Raw genomic sequence first — 5,683 nt, 5'->3', positions numbered from 1 at the left:
TAATTAAAAAATCTGTTTATTTTCCATTACTATATGAATCTTAGAAGGATGTTGATACCATGATCTCCCTTCAACTCTAGTCTTTGACAAATAAAGAACTCCATATCATAAAAAAAAGAAAAGAAAGGAGAAAGAAAGAGAAAGAAAAAAAGAAAGAAAGAAAGAAAGAAAGAAAGAAAGAAAGAAAGAAAGAAAGGAAGGAAGAAAGAAAGAAAGAAAGAGAAAAGAAAGAAAGAAAGAAAGAAAGAAAGAAAGAAAGAAAGAAAGAAAGAAAGAAAGAAAGAGAAAAGAAAGAAAGGCTTCTCTAAATACAGCTTCTCTAACTGCCGTGGAACACCAATCTCTGAAAAAAACAAAATGGAAAAGGGGGATATGTTGAGATCACAAAGCTAGGAAATTGATCAAATATATGTAGGTAGGACTTGATCCAGTGCCTAAAGCAAACAAGTCACCTCACTCCTGAGATGAACATCCTGTCTGGTTAAGGTTTACCATCAGTTGCTAAGCAATCTAGTATCATGAGTTACTAATTTCACAAAAATGTAAGTAAAAGACAGTTTTGTTGTGAAATGAAAAGGGAGGAAGGCAAATAAAAATATATATGTATACACAAGAAAGTTAGGATAGATGTACAGCTACTTTCTCTTAGTTCACTGAGAATAAAAGTTTGTACTAATATTGCTTAGCAAGATATGTTTGCATCTTGTCTAATGAATAACTACAATGAAGACAAAAATTTGCAATGTATTAATTACTGTAAATGCCCTACTAACTTGTTTTGAAACTATTTCATGGATGTTCTATCATTTTTTCATTAAAATGAATAAATATTTAAAAATGTATTTTGCTACACCGATAAAAAATATTGGCTACAAGGAGCGGGACTAATATGTCTGGCTAATGATTGTAACAGAAAAGCTTTCCATGTAGTATACCTACAATTTTAAAACTACACGATTTCATGTTTGCCTTACTGGATTTTGGTCTTGCTTAGTTCTCATTGCTTTCTGTTCTCTTCTGTGTGCATTTTGAAGGGGAAATGTCTCTTGTACTATTGTATGTTGGAAGTGCTAAAATTTCTCTCATTTGTATGAGGAGACACAGGTAAGAGTTTGTCTTAAGTATCAGAGATTTTAGATTTAAACTTTCAGCAGTTCTGAAACTATTTAGGACTTTGATAACTCTTGGAAATAGGCCAATGTCTTTTACATGATGGAACGTGCATGAAGCATTAGAGGACCTGGTGAAATGTTATGGCTTGTATCTCCCCCAAAAATGCCCCCCTTAAAACCTGCTGCAGTCATAGGTGGGGCATTTTTAGAGATGGCAGGATCTAGATTGTGTGATGCTGGGATGAAGCATCTGTATCTACTAAACGAGTACACTGATTGGTTTGGCATTTTTCCAAGTAGAAATAAGTTCACCCTGGGTATGAGCACTACCCACCCTAAGGGTGCTTAGCTGGATATAATATGAGGAACAGAAAAAGGGCTGCTGTTGTCATTTCCTGTTTCTTCACTAATTTGCTGCTTTGTAGCCTTAATTAAAAATTAAAAAATGGTTAAATTAATGGAGATATAACAGATCATAATAAAAATTGATGTACCTATGCTCTACAAACAACTTTTAAAAGAATAAATATGAATGTTAAATTAATCAATAGACTTTTTTGTCATTAGAACAACTGTATTGTCTTATGTCCTTGTTAAACTATGTGTTGTAGAAAACCTTTCCTTAATTTGTATATTCTCACATTTTGATGATGAAATTTAATAGATTAAAGTTGTGGTGCTAAATTCTGTTGGATAATATTATATAGAAATGTTTTTGTTTGACATTTATATTCATAGTGATGATGAGTTAGGATATTTTATCTTTAGAAAATTTTAAATTAATTTTGTAAGTATATTTTACATATATATTCACATTCATCGTAAGGAATTTGTATGTGTATGTAATACATATTGATTCTTCTTAATTTCCTTTCCTTTTATTCCCTCTTGTGTTCCTTACTTACAAAAGCTTTTCCCCTTTTCCTCCAATTCTCTTTCATCCTGACCTTCACACTTCTCTCCATTTTCCCTTCTCATCTGAACATCTTCTTCCTATTTCAGAATATGTACTTACAATTTTTTGTATTTCACTTTCAAGAAACCATGTGATATTTGAACAACTATCTCTGATTTATTTCACTTAACAGTATGGTCTCAATGTCCATCCATTTACCTAGAAACTTCTCAAATGTATTCTTTACATCAGAATAGTACTTCTTTCCATTTTTTTAAAAAAAATTACTAGCTCTCCTGTATTCATACATCAGTTTGGTGGTCAGTTGGGCTATTTCTAAGATTCAGCTATTATTAGTTGTTCAGCTATAAACACGGGTGTGCATATATCGATGTGGTGTGATATTTTTAATTATTTTGGAAAGATATCAAGAAAAGGAATAGTTGGGTCAAATGAAAAACTCTATTTTTTTTCTTTACTCAATTTATTTTGCTTTAAAGAGTAAAAATTCCACAGAGACTTCCACAGTGGTTGCACCAGACTACACTCCCACCAGCAGGGGAAAGTGTTTCTTTTTTTCTACAACGCCTCCAAAACTTGTTATAAGTTGATTTCTTGAAAATAGTCATTCTCTCTAGAGTGAGATGGAGTTTCAGTTTTATTTTAATTTATCTTGAATGACCGTGAAGTTGAACACTTTTCATACATTTTTTTTTTGGTGGAATTGGAGATTGAACTCAGGCCCTTGCATTTTCCAGGGAAGCACTTATTCTACTGAGCCACATCCCTGGCCCCTAGATTTGGGGAGTCTGGTATTTTGAGTCCTATATATATTCTAGATATTAGTTCTTTGAAGAACACTGACAATTTCTTTTTTCTATTCTATGGATTTTCTCTTTATTCTGGTTGTAGTTTCTTTTGCTATACAAAAGTTGTTTGAAGAGATGAGGTCCCAGAAACTGACATTTTAGTATTCCCTGTGTGATCACGGTTTTGTTCACAGAGTCTTTTCCTATATCTATGTCTTCAAGAGTTTTAACTATTCCATATTCTATGAAGTTTAGTGTTTTAGAATTTATCCATTTCAATTTTATTGTAATGCATGGTGAAAGATATGGTTCTAATGTTAGTGTTTGGTATCTGGATAGCTATTTTTTCCAGCACCATTTATTAAAGAGGCTATCTTTCTTCTGGTAATGTACTTGGTCCCTTTGTCAAAGATAAGATGAATGTGTTTGAAGTTATTTCTTGTTTTTAAAAAACATTCATTTATTTATTCATTTGGCACAGGGTCTCGTCATGCAGCTCAGACTCACAGTTATCTACCTGTCTCAACCTCCCCAGGGCTGGGATTACAGGCATGCAGTGCTGGAGCTCCAGATCTGGACCTTGTACTTGCCAGGTGGATGCTTAGACCACCGAGCTATCTCTCCAGCCAATTTCAAGTTATTTCTGCCTCTCTTAATCTATTTTATTGATCCACATGTCTTTTTTTTCACAATAGTATGCTCTTTTTATTATGGTAGCTTTGAAGCATAATTTCAGTTGTGATACCTTCTGCCTGTCTTTGTTGCCTAGAAATGTCTTTGCTATTCCAATTCTCTTCATATTCCAAATGAATTTTTGCAACATTTTCTCTAGTTCTGTGAGGATTGCTAGTGGTATTTTGATTGATATTATATAAAATTTCATTAGAATATTGGGAATATGGCCATTTTCACTATTTTGGCACTTCCTACCCTGGAAAAAGGTATGTAATCCATTATCTTGTAAATCTTTTTGATCTCCTTTTTCAGATTACTGTAGTTTTCAATGTAGAGATCTTTAAATTCCTTTTTTAGAATGATTCCTACGTATTTTATTTTTGTTTATTTCTATTGGGAAAGGTTCTGTTTCTCTAATTTCTTTACCAATGAGGTTGTTATTTGTGTACAGGAATGCTATTTCTTTTATTATTGTTAACTATATATCCAGTTACGCAACTGAGTTTGGTTATAAATCTAGCAGTTTTTAGTGGAGTTTTTGGGGTCTTATATATAGAGTACCCAGTCACCTGCAAATCACAATAGTTTAACTTCTTCTTTCTTATCATATTACTTTTATTTCTTTCTCCTTTCTAATTGCTCTGATTAATTTTTCCACCACCATATTGAATAGCAGTGGTGATAGTGAACAATCTTGTCTTGTTCCTAATTGTAGAGTGAAGCACTCAGCTTGTGACCATTTAATTTAAAGTTGGTTTGTGGTATGTTATAGATGGCTTTTATCAGATTAAGGTATTGACCATCTATTCCAACTTTCTATAGACTTTGACCACAAATAGGCATTTTTTCATCTACTGAGATGATCATGCATTTTTTGTCTTTGCCTGTATTGATGATATGTACTATTTTTATAGATTTGTGTATGTTATCCATCCCTGCATCCCTTGGATAAATCCTACTTGGTCATAGTGTATGTTCTTCATGATATGCTATATCTTTCTTATATTTATCTTTACTGATACAAAATACTCAAAACCTAAGGTTAAAGGAGGAATGGTCTACTGAACTCACAGTTTGTAGAGCTTTCTTCCATAATTAGATAGAAATTATGCAGATGCTGAGGCAGGGCTGCATGGCAAAGAGGCACTCCTTCATAGTGGTAAAATACATCCAAATAAACAAGAGAGTAAGTGAGAACAGTTTTATTCTTCTTTTTATTTTATTTTTTTCAAATGTATTTAGTACAGTGTCTCACTACAGAGACTGGACTTCTAATGATACTTCCTATTGTTCAGCTTCCAAAGCACTGGAATTATAGGTGACCACCGCCATGCCCAGTCTCAATCACTGTCTCAGTATGCCTTCAGGGCAGGGCAGGCACAGAAGGCAGGAGATCGAACCCAGCCCCTGCATCTACAATCGTCTTTTCTACTCTCATATTTATGCAGGCTACCACACTTGGGCAGTTGAAGCACTCACATGCTTAATTCCACCATTAGACTATAAATTAATCACAAACGCAATATTCAGCTGCCTCCAAAAGCCAGCCACCCATTACCTCATGAGGCTTTGAGGGATTATTTATTTATTTATTGTTTTATTTTATTTTATTATTTTTATGTATTTGGAGGGTCTCACTCCCCATTTCTGACTCATAGTTAGAGTTCCTGACTATGATCCTCCTGTTTTCAGCCTCCCCAGTGCTGGGATTACAGTCATGCACCATCACGCTTGGTCTCAGTGTCTGGCTCAGGGTGCACAGGGGTGGGGCTGGCACGCCATGTGGTGCCAGGGATTGAACCCAGGTCTGAGAGATCATTTAAACACAAATCTTAACTTTCTTTTATTATTATTTTTTATTTATTTTTATAAATTTAAGACAGGTTCTACAGGGTGTACAAGGTCTTACTACATAGATTAGACTCCTGGTGATTCTTCTTTTTTCAGCCTCACAAATGCTGGGATTACAGGTGCATACCAGCATGCCCAAGTGCGCTACCATGCCCATGATGCCACAACATCCAATCTGAATCTCTGTCTTAAAAGGCCTTGCAAGCAAGGCACATCAGGGATCTAACCCCAGCCCCTGCACTCTGCCTAAGCAGGCACTTCAGTCTGCTGAGCTACCTGGCCAACCCTGTATTATTTTAATTCATTTTAATGAGAAAAAAAAGATAAAATAGCAATGAAAA

The sequence above is a fragment of the Octodon degus genome, unplaced genomic scaffold, assembly GCF_000260255.1.
Source record: "Octodon degus isolate 3935 unplaced genomic scaffold, OctDeg1.0 scaffold00013, whole genome shotgun sequence".
Classification (NCBI taxonomy): domain Eukaryota; kingdom Metazoa; phylum Chordata; class Mammalia; order Rodentia; family Octodontidae; genus Octodon; species Octodon degus.
Note: the sequence above shows the minus strand (reverse complement) of the source record.